The 12055-nt window shown below is 39.4% G+C and overlaps 1 protein-coding gene across 2 annotated transcripts in view; it reads left to right on the forward strand.

Moving 5' to 3' along the window:
* Nucleotides 1–5335: 5335 nt before the first annotated feature.
* The window catches only part of CPNE3 (copine 3), a 48221-nt gene continuing 41501 nt past the window's right edge, over nucleotides 5336–12055 (forward strand). For both annotated transcript variants that reach the window (XM_063079123.1, XM_063079124.1), the window contains exon 1: nucleotides 5336–5433. The gene's annotated coding sequence lies outside the window, so the exon portion shown is untranslated. The remainder of the gene's footprint in view (nucleotides 5434–12055) is intronic.

The raw sequence follows: 12055 nt of genomic DNA on the forward strand, positions 1-12055 counted from the left end.
TACCTGTTTCACTGGTCTCTCAACTTACTGGTTCAGAAATTATTGCCCTGATTAACCCCCTAGAAAACCAAAAGCGTGCAGTCTTTCTCTCCTTAGTCACTGGGGTCTCCCTAGCCTCCTCTCTAGTGGCCATGGGAGTAGGCACAGGGGCTCTTATCCATTCTGTAGACTCCACTAGAGATCTATCCCCCAAACTCCAGGCGGCTGTTGAGGCTTCGGCAGAGGCCCTGACCTCCCTACAATGCCAAATCACCTCCATAGCCCAGGTAGTTCTCCTCACTGCAGAAAAAGGCAGCACCTGCATGTTTCTCAACAAGAATGCTGTTACTAAAACAAAACAGGAACGAATTCGCAAGGTGTCTCGGGTGTCCATCAATCAACTTCTCCTCCAAGAGTACCTTCCCCTACCAGATGGTGAGGACACATCTCCTATTTTTCCTCCACACCCTCCAGGAGGGCAGTTGGTTACTCCCTAACATTCAACAAGCAGAAGACATATTTGAGGGCCTCAGTGACCTTTGGCTCCAAGGGACATTCCTCACCTTCTCAACAGAAGAAATTACCATCTTCAGCACCTGGGTTTATGGTCTCTTATCTCTCATATTAGAGTAAGCAAACCTTCCTCCCTCGCCTCCCAAGTCCCACTCCCCCTTCTTCGTCCCTTCTCAGCAGGAAGTACCCAGAGATGATATAGATGCCCTTCTCCCAATATAAGACCAAAGAGGGAGGAATGTTGGCTAATATACCCTCCGCCATAAAAGTAAAATGGTGTTAAAGACCGAGATATACAAAATGGCACCTGAGAAAGTTTCCTGGAAAACCCCCACCCAGAAAAATCCCCTAGCTGCCACGTCACCTTCCCGCACATGCAATTTTGCCCACCTATGAGAAAGTCCCTGCTCAGTTTAAAACCTGCTTGCTTCCCTCCCCTTCCTTCTTAGCCAATAGGAACAGTCCAGCTCAGCCTAACTGGATATAAAAGGCCCACCCCGACTCTCCCTGCTGCTGTTCCCACTTTGAGAGGGCAGCCCACCTGCTCACCCTGAAGCCCTCCAATATACATTCTGGCTGAGTATCTGTCTCTTGGTGTAATTCTTTGCGGCTCCGGGCCATACCTTTCGAAAGGTGTTGAAGTTTGTTAGCCTGAAGAATATAGATGGAATTCAAAGCTGTAAGGCTAGATGAGGTAATTAAGGGTATGAATGAAAATAGAAAAAAGATTTTGTATCCTGCTACTGTGCTGAAATCATTTATCAATTCCAGCAGTTTTTTTGTAGACGTTTTAGGCTGTTCGATATATAGGATCATGTCATCTGCAAACGGGGACAGTTTGACTTCATCTTTTCCAATCTGAATGCCCTTTATTTCCTTCTCTTCTCTGATTGCTCTGGCTAGTACTTCCAACACTATGTTGAATAGGAGTGGTGAGAGTGGGCATCCTTGTCTAGTTCCTGTTCTTAAAGGAAAAGCTTTCAGCTTTTCCCCATTCAGGATGATATTGGCTGTGGGTTTGGCATATATGGCTTTAATTATGTTGAGATACTTTCCCTCTATACCTAACTTATAGAGGGTATTTGTCATGAATGAGTGCTGAACTTTATCAAATGCTTTTTCAGCATCTATAGAGATGATCAACACACAAAAATCAGTAGCATTTCTTTTCTCCAATAGTGAACATGCAGAAAGAGAAATCAAGAAAGCCTGCCCATTTACAATAGCCACCAAAAAAATAAAATACTTAGGAATTGAGTTAACCAAGGAGGTGAAAAATCTCTATAATGAGAACTACAAACCACTGCTGAGAGAAATTAGAGAGGATACAAGAAGATGGAAAGATATCCCATGCTCTTGGATTGGAAGAATCAACATAGTGAAAATGTCCATACTACCCAAAGTGATATACAAATTCAATGCAATCCCCATCAAAATTCCAAAGACATTTTTCTCAGAAATGGAAAAAACTATCCAGACATTTATATGGAACAATAAAAGACCACGCATAGCCAAAGCAATGCTGAGCAAAAAAAATAAAGCTGGAGGCATAACAGGACCTGACTTTAAGCTATACTACAAAGCTATAATAACCAAAACAGTATGGTACTGGCATAAAAACAGACACACTGACCAATGGAATAGAATAGAGAATCCAGAAATCAACCCACACACTTACTGTCAGCTGATCTTTGACAAAGGCACCAAGCCTATTCAGTGGCGAAGGGACTGCCTCTTCAGCAAATGGTGCTGGGACAACTGGATATCCATATGCAGGAGAATGAAACTAGATCCATACCTCTCACCGTATACTAAAATCAACTCAAAATGGATTAAGGATTTAAATATACACCCTGAAACAATAAAACTTCTTAAAGAAAACATAGGAGAAACACTTCAGGAAATAGGACTGGGCACAGACTTCATGAATACAACCCCAAAAGCATGGGCAACCAAAGGAAAAATAAACAAATGGGATTATATCAAACTAAAAAGCTTCTGCACAGCAAAAGAAACAATTAAAAGAGTTAAAAGACAACCAACAGAGTGGGAGAAAATATTTGCAAAATATATATCTGACAAAGGATTAATATCCAGAATATATAAGGAACTCAAACAACTGTACAAGAAGAAAACAAGCAACCCAATTAAAAAATGGGCAAAAGAGCTAAGTAGGCATTTCTCTAAGGAAGATATCCAAATGGCCAACAGACATATGAAAAAATGCTCAACATCACTCAGCATCCGGGAAATGCAAATCAAAACCACACTGAGATACCATATAACCCCAGTTAGGATGGCTAAAATCCAAAAGACTATGAACGATAAATGCTGGCGAGGCTGCGGAGAAAAAGGAACTCTCATACATTGTTGGTGGGACTGCAAAATGGTGCAGCCTCTATGGAAAATGGTATGGAGGTTCCTGAAACAATTGCAGATAGATCTACCATATGACCCAGCTATCCCACTGTTGGGTATATACCCAGAGGAATGGAAATCATCAAGTCGAAGGTATACCTGTTTCCCAATGTTTATCGCAGCACTCTTTACAATAGCCAAGAGTTGGAACCAGCCCAAATGCCCATCATCGGATGAGTGGATACGGAAAATGTGGTACATCTACACAATGGAATACTACTCAGCTATAAAAACGAATGAAATACTGCCATTTGCAACAACATGGATGGACCTTGAGAGAATTATATTAAGTGAAACAAGTCAGGCACAGAAAGAGAAATACCACATGTTCTCACTTATTGGTGGGAGCTAAAAATTAATATATAAATTCACACACACACAAACCGGGGGGGGGGGGGAAGAAGATATAACAACCACAATTATTTGAAGTTGATACGACAAGCAAACAAAAAGGACATTGTTGGGGGGGAGGGGGGGAGGGAGAAGGGAGGGAGGTTTTGGTGATGGGGAGCAATAATCAGCCACAATGTATATCGACAAAATAAAATTAAAAAAAAAAAAATTTCTTGGAAACCACTTTATTACAATAAATGGCTGCATAATAAAAAAAAAAAAAAAAAAAAAAAAGAAAATAGAAAAAAGAAAAGGTCCAAGAACTAAGCCCTGGCGAATTCCAGTGCTTAAAAACTGGTATGATGAAGATCAAAAAGCAAAGGAGCTAGGAAGGAACAGCCTGTGCAGTAGAAGAATACCTAGGAGAGTATTTTGTGACTATCTTATTTATTTTAATGTACATTTAACTCTCTACCAGGCGTTAAGTTCCATACTTATTTGTTTTTTATTATAAATAAATAATAAAAAATATTTATTTATTTTTAATGCCTGGTACATAATACGCATTCAACACACGTTGAATTAACTGGTGAATGAATAAGAACAAAAGTTGAATGAATGAATAGGAACAAAAGTAGAATGGAATTTATTTGAAGAGAATGAGTAAGTACATTGAATAGCTATGGCATTATGTGTTCAGATGATAGGTTGCTTTTTTGGATACTGAAAATATCTGCTTCTCTCTACTCTCCCTACTGTAGTGGACACAAAAGTTCTGAAGGTTAGGTATGGATACTATGTATTCTGGGAATTTTGAAACTTACAATTAAATTAGTGGTGTCTGAGGGCCTTTTTGAAAATATAAAAACAGAATCAAAAATAAAACCAATAAACTTTAGTAAAAACAAAAATAAAACCTTTCTCCTTCTACCTCCCCACTCTACTCCAGCCACAAAGGCCTTATTTGTGTGCTCCCAATTTGCTGTTTGTTCCTGTCTCTGCTCCTGGTTCCTTATTTTTCAGGTCTCAAATCAAATATCACTGCTCTAGAGAGGACTTCCCTAATAAATAAGATTCCATTATCCTCAAGTCCTTCTCTATCACTTCGCCCTCTATTACTTTCCTCATTGCACTTATGGCTGTCTGAAATCTCTTTCATTTTCAAAAACTTACTATTTGTTCCTCCTGTAGAATAGAAGCTCCTGTCTATCTTGCTCACTGATTTATCACGTCTAGAACAGTGCTTGGCCCATAGTAGGCACTTGGGATGTGTTTGTTGAATAAATGAAAGAATTCTCACTTGCACTGATATGATGATTTAAGGAAGTTTAATGTGCAATTTTTGGATTGAGCACTTTTTTACTTAGGAATGTCTGCATTTCTTCATGTGTTGCATTTTCCATTTTTCAGTAATTCAAAAATTATCCTTTGCCCATTTTTCTGTTGGGAGTTTTTTCCCCCTTATCAATTTAAATGAACTTTATTTTTTCCAGTGTGTTTGCCTATTGATTTTGTCCCTGTTTCTTTGGGCAGAAGTTTTAAATTTTCAAGCAGTCACGTGTAGCAATAATTTCCATAGTGGATTGTTTAGTCGCAGGCAGCATCAGGTAGAGGTGAAACCTTGGGCTTTGAAGTTAGTTCAGTTTGAAAATGACTTTAGGCAAGTAGGCCAATTAACAAATAGCTTCCAAATCTCATATTACTCAATTGCAGTTTCCGTTTGCGAAATGGGGATGATGGCATTAACTACGTCACAAAACTGTTATGAGGATTAAATGAAATTGAGGATGTAAAACGACCCTGGTAGTGTGCACAATGTCTCTAAAACGAGTATGGTTAAGAGCTAGTATTTCAGTATTTTCAGGTTGAGAGTTTTTCTCGGTTCAGATATGGTATACATTTTCTTAAATATTTTAATTCCTTTATCCTTCAGAAATTCATTTTGGCGGGAGTGGCCGCCTAAGCAGCCTTGAAGCGTCAGCCCCATCAGATCTACAGCGGGCAGTAAAGGGTGGGCTGCGGCAGGGGTGGGCGGGGCGACAATGAGCCCCGCCCCTGCTCATCCTGCCCCTCCCTGCCCCTCGCTCAGCCAGCCCCAGGTTCCTGTGAATCCCAGGCAGCCCCGGCGACCCTGCAGACTGCGCCAGCGTGGTCTCCACCCTCGCCCGACTGCACCCCCGAGACTGGCATGTGAGTGCGGGCTTTTCCCTACTCCGGGGCGGGCGTGGCGGGGCCCCTGCATCCCACCGATCCCACAGGGTACGAGTCCCGGCGGGTACAATCCGGGCCCGCAAGCTCCGTGCGGCCCAAGCCTGACCCTGGCTCTGGAGGTGCACCCTGGACGTCGTGCGGCCGGGAATCGGCAGGGCGCGGGGGCCTCAGGAGACGCTCCAGGAGAGGTCGGCAGCCTGGGGAGGCCAGCGGTGCCTCTTGGAGGAGCACTGGCTCGGGGCTCAGCTCTGGGCCGCCAGGCGCCGCCTGGGCCTGGTGCTCGCGCACCTGCGCGGGCGGTTCCCGGGATCCGCCTGCCCCTCCCAGGTAGGGAGGGTCAAGCCTGCGGCCCAGAGGAGGATGATACGCTCCGAAATCGCCGCAGCGCCAAGCGGGGAGAGGGGTGGAGTCACCACCACCATGCTTATGGTGAAGCGAATGCCTAGATGAACGGGGCACTTCAGAGCAGCTTTGGAGGAGAAGCTGCCAGGTGGGGTGGGGAAAAGGTGACTTGACTTCAGAGTAAAGCAAGGAGGTTGTGAGAAAGCGTATCTTCGCAACTCCTGTTCCTGCTCTAGCTTCAAAATTCTGTCTAGTGTTTTGGCTTCACTACACCAGAGGCGTGGAGGAAGTGCAGTTGCATTCCTTTTGCAGTGCCAGGATCTGTTGGGGACAGAGCAAATCGATCATTAATGTTGTTCTTGATGTTCTTCTACAACTTTTGCTTATCCTTAGTGTTATCGTTTTTTGGCTGCCTCTATAACAGAATCAGATAGACGGAAGGGCGGGATTGAATATAGCGATTGTTGATCACAATGTCTCAAAACAACTGTGCTGGACAATTTTGATAATATGTTAGCTCCTTTATTGCTCGCAACCACATACTTAAGTGGTATGGTTATTCCGTTTTGTACTCCAAGAAACTCGGGTTAAAAAGTCACCAAATCACACAAAGGCAAGTGATAGCATTAGGTTGGAATTCAGGTCTGTATGATTTTAGGGCACAGGCTTTATGATGTCATGTAAAACAACATAATTCTTTGTGGTAAGTCTGATACTTAAATTTCATATCTATGCTTTCAGGTTTGTTCTCTGTATGAACTTGGGCAGGATAGTTAAGCTCTTAGGACCTGTTTCTGCATTTGTAAAATGGAGATAAAATACTGTATGTCACAAGGTTGTTGTGAGGATTAAATAAGATAATATTTGTAACACACTTAGCAAAGTGCCTATCACTTAGCAGTAAGCTATATATAGCTACATACATCCTGCTGTTGTCATTAATTGGGGTCAGCAAACTCCATCTCTGAGTGCTGCCAACCAGAGCCAAATAAATAAAACTTGTGCAGGCCTAGAGCATGGATAGAGGGAAATAGCAAAGCATAGGAAAAGAAAAGGAAACTGAAAACAGATTTTTTAAATAAATAAATAAATAAATAAATATATATATATATGCAATTATAGTGACACCAATAGATGTCTCAGGCATTAATCTGTGATACCCAGGGCTACTTTTTGCCTTTGTGAGAATTTTTTAAAAGGCAGTTCTTTTTGACTGATGAATTGGAAAAACGCATCCCACTGTGGGCTGAAAAATTTTAAAGAGGTGTATCTGTGGAATTGGATCATGCTGAGGCTCTATGGACATGCAGAGGAGTTGAATTTCAGGACTCCACAGTCCAAAAGGTGCTTGGCACAAACCGCACAATTAAGTGTGCGGTTCTCTTTCAGTATTTCTTCTCTCAGATCTCGCCCCTGAAGAATGGAGACGGAGAGGAGGCTTCAGGATGAAGGAAACAAGACCACTCTTTGCCATTAAGGGTTGCTCAATCACCGGACACCTCTTCTAATATTACCTTTACCTGTGAACACTTTATAGACAATAATCATCATTTCCACATAAATTTAAGGCAATCTGCTACACATTTTAAAATATTTTAATATATTCTTTACAATGCTATCACTATTGCACTGAATATTTCCTTTGCAACATCTGTTCAGAAAACCAGTTCACACTATCCCAGCTCCTGTCAATTCTCCATACAGCTTTATACAGTTTTCCTTGACCTGTTTCTTTCTTGATACTATCACTGATTTTGTTTTGTTTTTTAAATACTCTTGTTAGAGTTTCCTTTTCTTTCTTTTTCAAAGCTTTCTATAGTCAATTATTTATCATGCTAGAAAGTATATTTTTCAGCAAAGCTAAGAAAGTTCATGTTGAATGTGAAAAATGATTACACAATATCTTGACTTTGAAGGTTTATAATGATCCACCACTGCATCAAAGCAGGGTCTTTCAGGTGGATTTTGTAGCAAGGATTAATGCTACTTTCATTGGTGGTACTCAGAAAACCTGAGGAGTCCAAACTAGGGCATTTCTTTGATGTGTACCCATCATTACCTTCACCCTATAGTCTGGCTTCCTTCCCACAAGTGTTTTCACTTCACGTTCTTATAAGGATTGCTAATCGGGTTTGAATCCAAACAATTAGGTAAGATATTTGGTAGAAGATTTGTTAAGATATTGGCTGGGACTGAGGTTTAAATTACCATCTTAAAGTAAATTATAATAGATTTTATTTGACTACCTTATTTAAATTTCTGATAGTGATAATCAAGAGCAAGTATTATATATACATTTTGATAAGGTTCTGATAGCTACATTTAAGCCAATTATGCTGGCTTAAATGTATTTGAAGGAGCTTGTGTGTGGGGAGGGAGGAGACAGTATTGGGATTCTTTTGGAGAGGATGTTTATTCTTTTAATGAATAATTTTAAATTTTAATTTTAATGTATAATTGTATGCTTACCAATATGCAATCATAACTTTTTGTTTTTAATAGATGACCGGTAAGGGGATCTTAACCCTTGACTTGGTGTTGTCAGCACCACACTCACTCATTGAGCCAACCGGCCATCTCTGTATGGGATCTGAACCCGCGGCCTTTGTGTTATCAGCACAACACTCTCCCGAGTGAGCCATGAGCCGGCGCTGCAATCATAACTTTTAAAAACACGCTAAAATTTGTCAGTGTCATGGTCAAATTTACCAATATGAATTAGGTGAATAGCACATTAACTATAGTTTCCCCATGAAAAGTAGAAGGAAATAGTACTTATTCATTTCAATAAATTATTTTCGAAATGTCCTCTTACCAAATGGGCGTATTATGTCTAGTTCCTGTGAAGATTACCAAAGCAACAGTGTGGTTGCTATACACATTGTAATCAGGTTACTTCAATTTCCTGAGTCTTTAGTTTACTGTGCCTTTTAGTTTACCATACCTTTAAGGTGATAGAATATGTTAAAATAGGTATTTACAACTACAAAGGGAAACTTGTCTGTCCACATTTTTATCTGCCTAGGGGTCAAAATTTTTTTAAAAAGAAGTGAAAATCAAAACAAATATTTCCTGATGGTGGTGTCAAAATAAGTTTATAAAATATCTAAAATTGGGAAACACTTATTCTGTTTTATGGAATAACTTATTGCCCGATTCTAGAATCGCAATGAAGCCAATTGGGATCTTCAATTAAAAAAAAAAAAATCTAAAATTGCACTATACCTTCAATCCTTCTGGCAGGGTTTGCATCCCTGTACCAGCTAGCCACCAACAACAACAAAAAAAAAAATAATAATAATAATAATTCTTGTTCCCCTACCCTGCTTTATTTTTCTCTTTTAGCACTTACTACCACCTAACATACTATGTATTTTACTTATTTATGTTTATTATTGTCTGTCTCCCTACGGTGTAACCAACCTCTTGAGGGTGGGGATGTTTGGCTCCCAGCACCTTAAAATAGTGCCTGACACACAGTAGGCATTCTGTAAGTATTTGTTGAATGAGTGTTTAATGAATGAATAGTACTATTAAACTGTTCATGATTGAGAAACATAAAGGGGTCTGCCAGAAAGTTAAAAATAGCTCAAATGTATGTTCTTGAAATCAGGAAATGTATAAACATTTCAACAGTCTTTGCTCAGTATGCAAACTTTTAAACCTTGAAAACGAAGTGGTTGTGCTTGTTGCAGCTTTAAACTGAAGGGATTTTTGTATCATGGTTCACCATGAACTAGAGAGGAGCACATAGTGACAAAATGTGAAATGGCTGTCTTGCCCAATTAAATATTATACATACCCAGCTAAGAAGAAAGGAAAGGAGCCAGGTTTTGGAAAGCATGTGTTTAGAGTCTGGCATAGTGGTTACTAGGGTAGGTGAAGTATTGATGGCTGGTTTAATCAATATCTGGGAGATATTGATTAAACCAGAAGGTGAGAAATTCTTAAAGTGCTCTAGGGGAATGACAACCCCAAAGAGACTTCAGTGTCAGCAGGTTGGTATTCCTCAATATAATATCTAGCCTGCCTCGTGCCCAGCTGCCAGCAGCTTTACTGAGTCCTTCTAATTTAAAAACTTTTCAACTGAGCATCCTGGGATTTTCAACCTGAGAGGGTAAAAGATGATTCACTTTGCAGATATGTACTTTATAGTCAACACTGCCAAATATGCATGTTTCATAAAGTGAGGCAACACTGAGATGTTGTTACTGCTTTTAACTTAACACCTCACTAAGTAAACCTATGATGAACTGTTCATTTGATAGGCTTTAAAATATAATCAGTGACATTTCTAAAAATGTATATATGGTAGCCAAGGAATTAGAAAAGTAGTATAACCTGAAATACATGTTAAGTAAATTCTGTAGCCTGCTATGAATCATGGAAGAAAACAGTGTATCTTTGGGACTTGCTAGAGAAATTAGAGGTCTTAGTTGATTGCTCACTTTGTAGCAATAAGGACAAGGTAAAACTGGGCATACTTCTTATTTTTAAAGTAAGAGTGATCACGTGTCAACACTTTTATATTATATGCTGCTTTTCCCAATTTTGCATGTCCAAGAATCAGCAACAGTATCACTATTTAGATTTTACTCAGAATAATTCAAGAATCTGGAAGCTTTTTATTTTATTTTTTAATGGTGGTCAAAAGCTGATTTCTTTGCTGTCATGATATATGCTGAGAGCTTAATAGTGTGAGATTAATAGTAATGTGAGATTCTACTCCCTTATTATGCTGCATTTATCTAATAGATTGGGCCCAGTGTTTTGTTTGTTGAAGTGCATTATTTTTTCAGGTCATGTGAAAATTTAATAACAATTTCAAGTAAAGGTACTTAACTAACAGGAAAGTATCTAGGTATGTATTTTTTCAGATACAGCTATTTTGATAGTCAGAGGTTGAGGCTGAATTTGAAAACTTTATCCTTTTCCTTACATTTCTCCTTTTGGTTCCTATAAATACTCTGGTATTTCCTATTCATTTTTAAGTCCTTCAGTACCACTTCCTAAACAAGTTCCATATTCACTGTATTAAATTAGAGTCATAGAACATTAACTGGAAAGGACCTTAGGAGGTACTTAAGGGATTGACTTAACTCTTAGATTTAACAGTTGAAAAAAACAGGCTTAGAGAGTTTACAGCTCTTGCCCACATGCCCACCATTGTAGTGTGACTGGTACAGAACTGTTTTTTTTTGACAACCAATTCTGTGATCCTTCCTGTTTGTCCCTTTTTCACAATAAAGAAAACCTGCCCTTTTCTCTGTTTTATGCACTTTTATGCTTGACCTAATTCCCTATCCCCATTTCTAGTATCTGGTGGCAGGTATAAAAAAAAAAATCTGGCTCCATCACTTTCTTGTTAAATCCGGGACAAGCTCAGTTTAAATTCTTTTAACGTAAGGATTTTATTCTCAGAGTCTGGACATTAAGTGCAATATACTCCTGAGAATAAATCTTGCTCTCTAAGATGGTCCAGTAGTACCTGCATGGTAGATCTATGTGTGTGGAGACACCCTAGCAAGAAGAAAATGCTTTCATAGCCTTAAGTAATTTACAATCTAATGGCCTATCTTGAAGAGGAACTGCTGTGATGTAAATATAAACCATTTCAGTTCTTCCACTCCTTTGGCAAGCTACTATTATTCTGGTTACTTTTGTTTAAGAAAGATATTAACAGATGTAGCTTAAATATTAATCTTGTAATTTTTATGATCCTATTTCCTTATTAATTTGTGTCAGGCTGAATATTACATTTGGTATGCTAAGAAACCATAAGGAAATTAATTAGATAATACTGGTGTTATACTAAGTAACTATTTATTATTATTTTTGTTAATATTGTTTTTAATTGACAAATCATGATTGTACAAGGACACTCCAAAAAGTTTGTGGAAGAGACCACCTACAGAATGGGAAAAAATATTTGCAAACTATGCATCCGAGAAGGGATTACTATACAGAATATGCAAGGAACTCACACGATTCAATAGTTAAAAAAAAAACCCAATTAAAAAATGGGTAAGGGAGCTTAATAGATATTTCTCAAAGGAAGACATGCAAGTGGCCAACAGGTATATGAAAAAATGCTCAACATCACTAACCATCAGGAAAATGCAAAACAAAAACACATTGAGGGCTGGCCCGTCACTCACTCGGGATAGTGTGGTGCTGATAACACCAAGGCCGTGGGTTCGGATCCTATATGGGGATGGCCGGTTAGCTCACTGGCTGAGCATGGTACTGACAGCACCAA

Source organism: Cynocephalus volans, chromosome 15 (assembly GCF_027409185.1).
Source record: "Cynocephalus volans isolate mCynVol1 chromosome 15, mCynVol1.pri, whole genome shotgun sequence".
NCBI lineage: Eukaryota > Metazoa > Chordata > Mammalia > Dermoptera > Cynocephalidae > Cynocephalus > Cynocephalus volans.